This window comes from Narcine bancroftii, chromosome 4 (assembly GCF_036971445.1).
Source record: "Narcine bancroftii isolate sNarBan1 chromosome 4, sNarBan1.hap1, whole genome shotgun sequence".
NCBI lineage: Eukaryota > Metazoa > Chordata > Chondrichthyes > Torpediniformes > Narcinidae > Narcine > Narcine bancroftii.
Genome location: NC_091472.1, coordinates 29,432,214 through 29,446,187, shown reverse-complemented (window position 1 = coordinate 29,446,187; position 13,974 = coordinate 29,432,214). Strand labels below are relative to the sequence as shown.

General features: G+C 41.3%; 1 protein-coding gene across 1 annotated transcript in view; it reads right to left on the bottom strand.

The window, feature by feature from the left end:
* Positions 1 to 13,974, bottom strand: part of LOC138762358 (formin-2-like) — a 439,633-nt gene that overhangs the window by 334,960 nt on the left and 90,699 nt on the right. The gene's annotated exons all lie outside the window — the stretch shown is intronic.

The following is a 13,974-nucleotide window of genomic DNA, read 5'->3' as shown; positions in this document are numbered from 1 at the left end:
ACAACTGGACTTGAATAAATACTTTCACAATTAATATTTGCAATTCCAATGTCGTCAATAAAAGTAAAACAAGATCAGCTGTTTCGGGGTACCCTGAAAAATACGTATACAATAGAATTCAACTGTATTGGTCTAAAAACCTTGCTCATTTACATGCAAAGATATTGTGTGGTTGAGCCACATTTTCACATGTTACAAATCTTTCGTCGGTGAATCACAAGAAACCAATGTTCAGAAAGTAAAGGAATACTACACGTTAATCCAAATCAAGATCAAAACTTATCTTTGGTCTTCCTTCAAAATAAATTCTTTCCCCACCCATGTCCTAGCTCAGTTTTGGGCCATTTATCCTACAAAAGTCACAGGCCAGAAGAGTGCCTCAGATCAGTGGGCTCCCTTTGGAAGAATTTGGCATGGCATTTTCTCTCGTCACTCTGCAAACTATCGTAACCATAGCAGCCAACTTCCAGACTACTCTGCAGTTTGTTCAGCCTTTGAAACATTGCTATTGGCTCTGCCGCACATTTCTGGGCAAATTTAAGTCACCTTGGATTGGTCTGGTTGACTAAAGAGACATCCAAAAGATGCAGTTGTCAGAAATTCTACCAGCAAAGACCACAAGTTAAAGAACTACAGTAATTTCACGTTTAACCCTTGCCTTCAGCTCATTGGGCACAAAATAAATAGCAAGCCACCTGGTCAGATTTTCCAGTTTTAACTGGCAAAGAGTTCGTTTTGAACAGCTTATTGCCAAATTAATATGGGATAATCTACACAGAACCATAAATTGGCAAAGGGACAAAAGGTTAATAAATTCTGCAATATTAGAATTGGTTTTATGCAATTTGGCCCATTAGGCACATGCTAGGGTGAGTGCAATTGCATCAGCCCTAATCTTCCCCTCCCTTATTTTCCTTGTACTTCCTGCAACCTATTCTTCCACAGGTCTCGCAACTTCCCTTTGACAGCAATATCCCATTGCTTTTTCTCCCACGGTTCTACCAAATTTCCCCACTGCTTAAAAATTGTCCACTATTGCCATTTCCTCTCTCCCCCTGCTGCAAATTTCCCACAGCAAAGTTTGTACCTTCATTTTAATCTCTTCTTCCTTCACATTCCTGCACTCACGCAGAAACTTGGGTCATTTCTATCCCAGAATGCAATTGCTCATTCTACACTTGCCTGATTGCAACACTGGCATCTGCAGACACCCGGGATTGTACTAGGAGTCGAGGCAGTCTATCCCTGGCGTGAGATGGCATCGCCATTGAGAAGAATTTCCTTTCACACTAGACCCATTTTAGGCCAATTGGCCATTAATTCCTGGGACCACTTGCAAGTGTGAAAAAGGCTTTTGATAAGACACTTTCTACTGAGCCCGTCACATATTAGGACCATTAGGGTGAAAATTTTGCCAAAAAAAAAAATTAAGAACCCATAGGTATTAAAGGATTGCAAAGTATATTGCTGAAATCAAATTCTAATCAAATGTAGCTGAATGTTGAATTGGTACAGAAATTACAGGACATGTCCCTGTTCTAAGCTACACATTCAAAGTACAGAAAAGAACCATATACAATAGTTACCTTGTACTCAAAAGATTATAATAACTGTACCCACCAGCATATTTAGTTATAAGGGTAGATGAGGCCTTAACACATTCAATTATATTTATATGCACAGAGATCAATAGTGAAAATTGAAAAGTGATCTATTTAAATAACTCTTTCTGGCCAGCAGAGACAAAATGGGCTAAATAGCCCTCTTTGGCATAGCTTTAAAACTGCTCTTTAGATGAGGATGTCACAAGCAATTCAAGTGTTCACCTTTAAGTGAGAAAGTCAAGAGAAACAATTTTGGTGGTTAAAGTGTCTACACAGATCAGGGAGGTAAAGAAAGCCCATCTTCACTTTAGGAGACAAGCAAACTGATTGGGTTTATGCAATGACTGGTGTGACCAAGATGAGTTTTGATTAAATGTCAGATTTATTTATTATTTGAATTTCAAGCCCCAATTTCCAAGAACCACCATCTCCAGATTAATTTAACATTTAAACCACTGATCCACCATGTCAACAATTTTACTATGCTGGAACTCCAAATTTAACCTTAAACACAACTCCTGGTCTGGTTCTTAAAATGAGAAACCTCCGATTACTCTCACAATATTTAAAAACAAAAAATTGTTTTATAACTCCAGATACAAATGCATTTGTTGCAGAAAATCAGATAGATTCTCTGTAAAAACTCAATTTAAAAGGCAATCTGTAGCCCCTGTAGCCACTTTTGTCCCACAAAATCAGCTGTTCAGTATCGTGAGAGAGGAATAGTGTTGTTGCTGTTCACACTTGACCGCTCTTAACTGGGACACCACACGAGATCACACTTGCAAGGAGCCATCCCAGGGGTGAAGACCGTTCTACCTTCTACCGGTGATGTCATGATGCATCAAGCGATGGTGGACCTGCCCTCAATCCTGATCAATGTATTAGGATCTTGTATTTGAACAAAATTAATCATGCCCAATTTATAACATAATTAAGCTTTATGTATAGCACAGTTCAAGCCCTTCAGCCCGTTGTTGAGCTGACCCATATAAACCTTTACAAAGGACCGTGGGAAAGTGCTAGCAATAAATAGCAATAGCGGACAATTTTTAAACAGTGTGGGAAAATGGGTAGCGCTGTAGCACAAATTTATAAAGACCGTGGGAATAAAAAATGACGGATCTACCCTCCCAGAATGCTATGCGGCAGAGAAAGGGTTTCTTTGCCATACTGCACCGTCACTTTTTCCCACGGTCTTTATAGATTGTGCTCTATAGTGCTACCAACTTCCCCATGCTGTTTAAATAGCTATTGCTATTTATTTCCTTCTCTCCTACAACAAAGTTGATACCTTCATTTTAATCTTTTTTTCCTTCACACTCCGACAATCTTTTCTGTCCTAGAATGCAAATACCTGTTCTACCCTTGCCATATTAATATATGCTAAAAACTGACCTCTTTTGAAACCCAGAGTTCTGAAATTAGAGCAACTCTGGGCAGATAAAACTTTAATATTAATGCAAAAATGCAGAAATTTTTGGTGACAGCAGGAATGCAGAGTAAAAGATCGCCTGATTTTGCAAGAAAATAATTGAAATGAAGAATAGTAGCTCAGCTGTTCAATAAAGCTCACTAAAGGGGAAAACAAAACTGATGCCCCTCATTTGGCATAAACAAAGTTCACTTCCCTGAAACATAAACAGCTTCCTGATCTGCTGTTTTCAGCATTTTCTGCTTTTGTGCATTTGGCATGATCTATTTTAAATTATTCCTGATTTTGGATGGTCTGTTTCCTGACAAATGAAAACTGGTAGAAGTATTGCATACAACAGTTTGCACAGCAGTTAGCGCAACGTCTTTACAGCACCAGTGATCAGGACTGGACCTGGGCTTGAATCCACACTGTCTGCGAGGTGTTTGTATGTTCTTCTTTGCCTACGTAGGTTTCCTCGGGGGCTCCAGTTTCATCCCACCATTCAAAACATATCAGGGCTGTAGGTATAATGGGGTGTAAATTTGGCAGCACAGACTTGTAGCCAAATTAGCCCATTAATGTGCTGTATGTCTAAATTTAAAACTGGAATGGCAGAGTGGGGTAGATAAGCCATGAACTATTCAAACACAGGGCAGGTTTGAGGGGTCAAATAGCCTAGACTTCCTCCCATCATCTATTCATGCTCCCTGTTATTATTCCACACCAACATCGTCACTGCAGCAAAAACACAAATACTGAAGGAATTCAGCCGGTCTCGCAGACTCCATTGGAGATGACAGTATTACTGACATTTCAGGCCTGAGGAAGGGCTCAGCCCAAAATTTAGATAATCTATCTTTATCTCCCATGGATGCTGTGAAACCGGCTGAGTTCCTCCAACATTTCTATGTTTTTAACTACAGAGTATTTGCAGTCTTTTGTGTTTCACTGGCACTATAGCATCTTGCATCTGCTTAAATGCTCCCTAGGCTCAATCCTCCAACTTCCCTTTGCTATAGTGAACCAAGTTACTATCAATAAAAAAAATTAAACAGGTGAAGAGAGGAATTTAAAAGGAGCCATAAATCCACAGGAGAAAGCAGATGAATGTGTGGTTTAAGAGTTGGTGCGGGGGTGGGAGGTTCAGATTTGTGCTTCATTGGGATCTCTTCTGGGGAAAGGTCGGACCTGTACAAAAAGGAAGGGCTGCATCTGAACTGGAAAGGGGCCAATATCCTGGTTTATTAGAGCTGTTGGAGAAGGTTTGAAATACTTTGGCGGGGGGGGAGGTGGGGAAGGAACAGTGATTGGGAACCAGAATGTGAGTGCAGAGATTAGGGAAAAGTTTGCGATGAAGAACAGGCAAGGGACAAAACATAAATGTAGCCAGTTAGAAGGGTTGAAATGTGTCTATTTCAACTCCAGGAGTATTAAGAATAAATGAGGTGAACAGAGCATAGTTCAGTATGTGGAACTATGATGTTGTGGCCATTTATAGAGCCATGGCTGGATAAAGGGCAATTGGCTGATGAGGTACTGGGGTTTTGATGCTTTAAAAGGAGTAGAATGGGAGGTAGATGGTGGGGTGGGTGGGGAGTAGCATTAATGGTCAGGGATAGTATCACGGTTATAGAAAGGGAGGACACTGCAGAAGGATTGTCCAATGAGTCAGTGTGGATGGAAGTCAATAATAGGAAGGGAGCAATCACTGTGCCGGGAGTAGTCTGCAGGTCCCCAAATAGCCCACGGGACCTGACAAGGGATCAGTAGAGCCTTGCTGTGAGGATTTTTTTTAATTGGCTTGCAGGAAGAATGCAGAAAGAATGCAGAGTAGCAGTTGAAGGAAAGTATTCTGCCTGGAGGTCAGTGACTAATGGAGGGCCATCAGGATCTGTTCTGGGACCCCTACTCTGTGTGATTTCTATAAATGACCTGGATGAAGAGGAAAAAGGATGGGTCAGTAGGTTTGTGAATGGTATGAAGGTTGGAAGAGTTGTGGATGGAGCTGAAGGTTGTCAAAGGTTCCGAGAGAATATAGATTTCAGAGATGGGTGGAAGAGATGGAGTTCAATCCAGATAAGTGTGAGGTGATGCAGCTTGGAAGGATATGATCCATGTGCATTTGGAGACGTAGTCTACTCAAGGACCTGACAAGCAGATAAGCAGTCAGATCTTGGAATGGTGCAGGAAATACAGGGTAATAGTTATGGGTGATTTCAGCTTCCCTAATATTGACTGGCACCTCCTGACTGCAAGAGGGATGGATGCGGTTAAATTTGTCAGGTGTGTTCAAGGATTCCTGACACAGTATGTGCATCGGTCGACGAGAGGAGAGGTCATACTGGATCTAGTTCTGAGTAAGGAACCTGGTCAGTTGGCAGACCTTTCTGTGGGGGAGCATTTGGTGAGGGAGATCACAACTCCCTTAGCTTCAGAATAGGGATGGAAAAGGAGACAAACAGACAAACTGAGGAAGGGCATAATTGGGAACTTGCAAAACTAAATTAGAAACTGATGTTCAAATTAAAGTGGAAGTTTAGGGACCACTTGCGCTGGGTTCAGGATAGGTTTGTTCCAATGGGCCAAAGATGGTAGGAAAAGGAACTGTGGCTGACGAAACAGGTGAGGCAACGTCAAAAGGAAGAAGGAAGCATATAATTGATTATAGGAAGCAGGAAACAGGAAGTATTCATTAGAAATATATGGTAGCCAGGAAGGAGCTTAACAGAGAAAAGGCCTTGGCACATTGGATGAAGGAGAACCCCGAGGCATTCTAAGCGCATGTGAAGAAAAGGATAAGAATGAAGGTGGGGCCACTAAAGGATAAAGGAGGCAACATGTGCCTGGAGGCAGAGAAGATTGGAGAGGTCCTAAATGAATACTTTGCTTCACTACTCACAAGAGAAAAGGACCTTGATCAGAATGAGGTTGGAATAGAACAAGCTTGTCCGGTTGACATCAAGATTGATAAATCCCCAGGGCCAGATGCAATATATCCCAGCTTGCTGAGGGAAGTGATAGCTGGGGCAATAGCGATGATCTTTGACTCCTTTTTAGCTGTAGGGGAGGTGCTGGAGGATTGGAAAATGGCAAATGTAGTCCCCTTGTTTAAAAATGGTAATATGGAGAATCCTGGGTATTATAGACCGTAGAGTCTTGAGTTAATGGTGTGCAAACTATGGAGAGGATTCTGAAGGATAGGATCGATGTGCATTTGGAGAAGTAGTCTACTCAAGGATAGTCAGCACGGCTTTGTGAAGGTAATGCCTCATGAGTCTAATTGAGTTTTTTGAGGAGGTAACAAGAAATTGATGAGGGTAGGACAGAGGATGAGTTTACATGGATTTTAGTAAGGCATTTGACAAGGTCTGAAAGTCATGAGGCATGGGATCAGTAGAGCCTTGCTGTGAGGATTTTTTTTAATTGGCTTGCAGGAAGAATGCAGAAAGAATGCAGAGTAGCAGTTGAAGGAAAGTATTCTGCCTGGAGGTCAGTGACTAATGGAGGGCCATCAGGATCTGTTCTGGGACCCCTACTCTGTGTGATTTCTATAAATGACCTGGATGAAGAGGAAAAAGGATGGGTCAGTAGGTTTGTGAATGGTATGAAGGTTGGAAGAGTTGTGGATGGAGCTGAAGGTTGTCAAAGGTTCCGAGAGAATATAGATTTCAGAGATGGGTGGAAGAGATGGAGTTCAATCCAGATAAGTGTGAGGTGATGCAGCTTGGAAGGATATGATCTATGTGCATTTGGAGACGTAGTCTACTCAAGGATAGTATTATAGTCTATTACTTAAGAGTTTGGATGAACAAAGGGACCTTGGAGTTGAAATCCTAATGTCCTTCAAGGTCTCTGCACAAGTTGATAGGATAGTTAAAACAGCTTATGGGATGCTTGCCTAAATTAATAGGGAGATTGAGTTCAGCAACAGAGAGGTCATGTTGAAACTCAACCAATCTCTGGTAAGACCACATGTAGGGTATTGTGTTCAGTTCTGGTCACCTCGTAGGAAGGATGTGGAACCTATGGAGAGGGTGTAGAGGAGATTTACCATGACTTTGCCTGGATTGGTAAACAACTCTTATGAGTCAAATTTAGCAGAGCTGGAACTTTTCTTTTTTTGAGCGAAGAACGAGATGAGGTCTACAAGATTATGAGAGGCATAGATGGGGTAGACAGCCAGCACCCGTTTCCCATGGCAGGAATAGCAAATACCAGAAGACATATTTACAAAGTGAAGGGAGGGAAGTTTAGGGGAGACATCAAGGATTTTTTTTAAATAAAAAACAATTGTGAGTGCCTGAAATGCCTTGCCAGGGATGGTGGTGTAGGCTGAAACATTAGAGGCATTTAGTCTCTTGGACAGGGACAAGGATGGAGGGAAAGTGGAGGGTTACAGGGGAGGGATGGTTTAGTACTTTAAAGAGAATGGGTCAGCACAACATTCAAGGGCCGAATAGCCTGTTCTCTTCTGTAGCGTCTCTGAATGTGAACGCACGACATCGTAAAAAATGAAGGACATTGCTCACAAAGTACAGACCAAAGTCAGAAGTGAAAATAATAGTACTAAGTATTGGATGGGCCATAAATTTTAAATTTAGGAACTCTATGAAGTACAGCAAAGTCAAAGAAGCAAGGATTTATCCTGCAACAGGCATCCTGGATGAAAAGGTTTAGGTTTTGAGCAGAGAAGCAGCAGCTTGGTTCTTCTCACCAGGTTAATCACACGAGGATCCATAATCACAAGCCGACGGGTGAAAAATTACATGAAAATCATTGGACAGAGAGGCTGCTTCACCATTGCCAGCTTTTGAACAATTGTCCACTATTTCAAATGTTTATTCATCTAAAAGTCACCTGAAATGCTGGTACATTAACCCATAAAATAGCATTTGTTTTAAAAAAAGAAAATTCTTACAATGACATTAGACATGAAGAAACTTTTACTAATTAAATAAATGATGGAAACAATCCTTTTTTAATAAAAAAATATTTTATTTTTGATTTTTTCCATAAATATACATAGAAACTCTACTCATATTTTTTTAAAACTTTTACAAAAAACAAAACAACCTCACCCCTTCACTATACATATCCACACACCATCAGGGCTCACATTTATATTGATCATCAAGAATTCTATATTGGGTAATCAGCTGCATTCATATTTTAGTAGCATTCATTATTATCCTTTTTTTATTATTGTATTTATAATTCAAAATTGGGCCCTATACAATTCAAATATGGCTGCCATTCCTTAATTAATGCCATTTGCTGTTTAAGTTGTAAGTAATTATTTCCATAGGCATGCAACTATTCATCTCAGCAGTCCATCATACTATATGTATAGGAGAGACGGATTTGTAAGTAATCGCAATACATTTTTTTAGCCACTGCTCAGGCTATTTTAACAAATTAAATTTGCAATTTAGTCAGATTATTACTTATTTAAATAAAATTGCCTAGAAGGTAAAGCTCTGGGTCATATGTGAAAGTCACCTCTATTATTCTTGTTAATATTTCAGTAATATCCTGCCAGAAAGGTCTCACCTTCAAATACACTTGCATAGAATGCAAGAATGTTCCTATTTCTATCCCTCACCTCACACACATTTCCAATATTTCAGGTTTTGATTTATGCCACTTCTGTGTGAGATATAATCGGTGTAGAAAATTACACCATATCATGCATTTATAATTGTTGTCAGGCTATCCAATCACCAATTAGACCAACATCTTTCCATTATTCCAATACTTAAATCCAACTCCCATCTCTCCCGCTCGATCTCTGAAAACCTGCTTTTGCACTTTCATTCTGGGGCATGGTACATCCTAGTTAGAAATTTAGGTGCATTCCCCAGCCAAATCCTTCCTTCCACTTGACTAATTTTAAATGGGGCCAAACTTGGCTCCCATTTTTCTCTTAGGAATGATCTTAGCTGAAGAAAACAAAATAAAGTTCCATTAGACATTTCTTAACTGTTCAAAAGACAAGAGATCCCGCCAAATAACAATCATCAAAACATCTTATTCCTTTATCATGCAATGAATTCAATATTTTGCTACTCAGATTCATGGGAAGCAGTACATTTTTACAAAATGGTGTTCTTAATGATAGACATGCTTTTTTCATTACATTCATTAATTTCCTGCCATATTTTAATCATATGTATTAATATAGGGATATCCGTCTTTTTTGTTATTAATTTAACATTCCATTTAAAAATAAAAGTCCTTTGTCGTTTCTTCCATTGAATTCAATCCCATTCAAATCCAGGAAGGGGGGAGCCTTCTTCAAAAAAGGATGATTTAAAAACCTTGCTTGTGCAGATAAATAATATTTCTTAAAGTCTGGAAGTCTTAAGTCCTTTGTTAGCTTTTCCAATGAAATTCTCGGCACTTTGTTATTCCATAGCAATTGCCTTATGCAATTATTTAATAATTTAAAGAAATTTTTAGGTAATTCAATAGGCAGTGATTGAAAAAGATGCTGTAATCTTGGCATCACCTTCATTTTAATAAAATTGACTCTGCTCAAGAGAGTAATCGGCGGGTCTTTCCATTTCTGTAAATCTTTTCAATTTTTTTCTAAAAGGAGTATAATTAAATTTATATAAGTTCTGCAAGTTGTTATCAGTCATTCTAAATATTTGATTCCTTCCATCTTCCATTTAAATCTAGTACCAATTTTGATATCATTCTTAATCTAAATTTTTCAATAGCATTATCTTGTCCCTATTTCTTTCATAACCTTGTAGTGGGCAGAACGACTTTGTGGGTGGATGGGCCAATTGCTGCAAGTCAGCCATCCAAAGATGGCGCTGGCCCTCCTTCACTACCGAAAAGTAGTGCGCGGTTGATGCCATGTGTGAGCTAAGGGAACACCCCGCTTCTGTGTGGCGCATCGCCGGCCAAGTGATACAACGATGTCATGATAATGAATATGCATGAGATGTATTCACCTGACCGGAAGTCACATGGGATGAGAGAGAGAGAAGAGCGCAAAATGGAGGAACAATGAAAGCTGGAGAATAAAGACATGGAGATGTTTAACTGGTAAAACCTGCGTTATTAGTGTTATTAACTTCACATTTCGGGCCACAAATGTGACATTGGCGATGAGGATTAAAACAACAACATTTTGGAACTTCAATGTGATAAGAATTTTGATCTTTGATTCGGTGGCTTTGGGCTGAAAAACGTTTCCTCATGGCAGGCGCAGAAGCTGACTTTCTAACACTTCGAGGTGTTCCTCATTTTGACCCAACGGGTGATGCAAGCACTGTAAGTGTGAAGTGGAGGGCATGGCTGGAAGAATTTGAAGCCTACGCCGACAGTCGTGGCCTATTTCTCGATAGCGGTACGGTGGAACAAAAAGCGCAGAGGAGGGCGTTACTTCTTTTCACCGCAGGACCCACAGTTCGGGAAACTTTTAAGACACTTTTGAATACAGGAAGGAAGGACGAATACCAGAAAGCGGTCGATGCATTGAATGCACACTATGTAGTGACACCGAATTTTACATTTCAACGCCATTTGTTTCGGAGAACGAAACAAGAAGATGGACAAACAATTGCTCAGTACGTGACGAGATTGTGCCAGCTGGCTGTTAGATGCAATTACATGGCAGCTGATTTGGACAACCAATTATTGGATCAAGTCGTGCAGCACCGCAGATCAGACAAGCTCAGGAGACGTCTGCTGGAAAAAGGGAGTGAGTTGAAGCTCACCGATGCTTTAGCCATTGCTGCTGCATTAGAGGCTGTTGAGGGGCAATTTCATACCATGACCCTGAAGGACAACTCAAGCCAGCAAGTTAAGAGGCTCTCGCATCGCCATAACCAGCCAAGATATACGTCGACACATGACATGGAGTGTTATCGATGTGGAAACAGAGGTCATTTTGGAAAAGACCCATGCTGCCCAGCAAAAGGCAAAGTTTGCAGAAAGTGCGGAGGTAAGGACCACTTTGCAAAGAAGTGCAAAAGCAAGTCCAATGCAGACCAGAAGGGGAAGAGCACAGCTTCCAATGGCAAAGCTTGGGGGAAAGGAAAGTATCCTGGAAAGAAAGACACTATTCGCCATATAGACAGTGACCCAGAAAGTGGATGGACAGGATGGACAGAGATATTATCAATTTACATTGAATGATGTACATTATGAGACGGTCCCAGTGATCATTGGTGGTGTGACAGTTCAGGTAATTGTAGACTCAGGCAGTGACAGTAATGTAATTGATCGACATTTATGGGAGAAATTGAAAAGGAAAAAAATTATCTGTACCTCAAAGAAGTGCTCCAAGAAACTGTATCCATACACAGCAACCAAGCCATTGCAGACCACTGGATGTTTTACTGCAACTGTTGAAGCTGGTGATAAGTACACCGAAGCAGAGTTTGTTGTCATGGACGAGAGGGGAGAACCATTGCTGAGTAGACGCACAGCGCAAGACCTGGCAATACTTCATATTGGAGCTCGTGTCAATTCAGTTCAGTCATACGAGGATATGAAGCAAGAATTCCCCGCAGTCTTCCAAGGAGTAGGAAAGCTGAAAGGTCGACAACTAAAGCTAGCGGTGGACAAAACAGTCAAACCTAAGGCGCAACCAGTGCGCAGAACTCCGTTTGAACTTCGTGGGAAAGTCGAAGCCAAAATTAAAGAGTTGATCGAGCAAGACATTATTGAACCTGTGGAACATTCGACACAATGGGACAGCCCAGTAGTGATTGTGCCCAAACCAAATGGTGACATAAGACTGTGTGTTGATATGAGGATGGCTAATGAAGCTATAATTCGAGAACGACATCCTATACCAACAGTGGAGGAAATACTTCAAGAGTTAACTACCAATAAGATATTCTCAAAAATTGATTTAAAATGGGGCTATCATCAATTAGAGCTGGACCCAGAATCCCGAGACGTAACAACATTTGTGACTCACTGTGGATTGTACCGATACAAGAGACTATCGTTCGGCATTAATGCAGCTTCTGAGATCTACCAGTATGAAATCCATCGAGTGATTCAAGGCATTCCTGGAGTTGCCAACATTTCTGACGACATCATAGTCCATGCACCTACAAAGGAAGAGCATGACAGACGGTTGAGGCGTGTACTATCTAGACTACAGGAGGCAGGTCTTACCGTGACTGGAAACAAGTGCCAGTTCGGTGTGTCAGAAATGGACTTCATGGGACACAGACTTACACGGGAAGGACTAAACCCAGCAGAGGCCAAGGTGAAGGCTATTGCAGATGCATGTGCACCCCAGAACGCAACGGAGGTGAGGAGTTTCCTGGGATTGATCAATTATTGCGCAAAGTTCATCCCTAATTTTGCTACAGTGGCAGAACCACTAAGGAAACTAATCAGGAAAGGTGTACCATTTCATTTTGGATCAGAGCAGAAGAAAGCATTCACAACGCTGAAGCAAAGTCTGACAGATGCTGATACTCTTGGATATTATGATCCGGCTGCACCAACCAAAGTCATAGCGGATGCTAGTCCCGTTGGTTTAGGAGCCGTGTTGGTCCAGATGCATGATGTAGGACCAAGAATCATTGCCTACGCCAGCAGATCGTTGTCAGATGTGGAAAGAAGATATTCTCAGACAGAGAAAGAAGCACTCGGACTTGTATGGGCCTGTGAGAGGTTCCATGCATATTTGTATGGCATTGAATTTGAACTCATCACAGATCATAAGCCATTAGAGGTGATCTATGCTACTAGATCCAAATCGTGTGCCAGAATAGAGCGATGGGTACTCCGACTCCAACCCTACAAATATAAAGTAATTCACATTGCCGGGAAAGCAAACATTGCTGACCCGCTGTCCAGGTTGGTGAAGGATGGATGCCCACAACCCAAGTCAGAATTGGGGATAGAAGCAGAGAGCTTTGTACGCTTTGTAGCTATTCAGTCGACACCGAAAGCTGTGACCACGAAGGAAGTCGAGAGAGAGTCCGAACATGACCTAGAACTCATGGAAGTGAGAGAATGTATCCAGAGTGGACAATGGGACAAGTGTACTCACAAGGCTTACATTCCCATTAGAGACGAACTTTGTTGCATCGGACAGTGTGTATTGAGAGGTTGTAGATTGGTGATACCACAGAGGTTGAGACTGAAGATCGTATCCTTAGCTCGTGAAGGACTCCTAGGTATTGTTGGTACCAAGCAAAACCTCAGGAGTAAAGTATGGTGGCCAGGTTGTGATAAAGACACAGAGAAATTTGTCAAAACTTTCCATGGATGTCAAATCACAAGTAGGAGTAATCCTCCAGAGCCGATCCGGAGTACGCAACTCCCGACAGGACCGTGGATCGACATAGCCGTTGATTTTCATGGACCTTTACCGACTGGTGAATCAATCATGGTAGTGATAGATTACTACAGCAGATACTATGAGTATGCTGTGATGAGGTCCACAACCACTGAAAAAACAATACAAGCATTAGCAGAGATCTTCGCAAGATATGGATTGCCTGTAACGCTATACTCTGACAATGGTCCACAATTCATTTCAGAGACATTTGCTGAATACATGAGGACCACAGGTATCCACCATCATAAAGTAACTCCGAAATGGCTGCAAGCCAACAGGGAAGTAGAGAGACAAAATCAGTCCATTGAAAAACGATTACAGATTGCTCACGCAGAAGGACAAAATTGGCGTGAAGCATTGCTATCTTATGTGGCTGTCTATAGGGCAACGCCCCATTCAACCTCAGGAAAAAGTCCTGCTGAAGCATTTTTTGGGAGAAAAATCTGCACAAAGATGCCCGAAATAAAGGAAATCTGGGACGACCAGGAGATGAGGGACCACGATGCTGAAAAGAAAGGAGCAGCAAAGCTGTGCACAGCTTTGCTGCTCCTTTCTTTTCAGCATCGTGGTCCCTCATCTCCTGGTCGTCCCAGATTTCCTTTATTTTGGGCACACCTTATTACCATCAA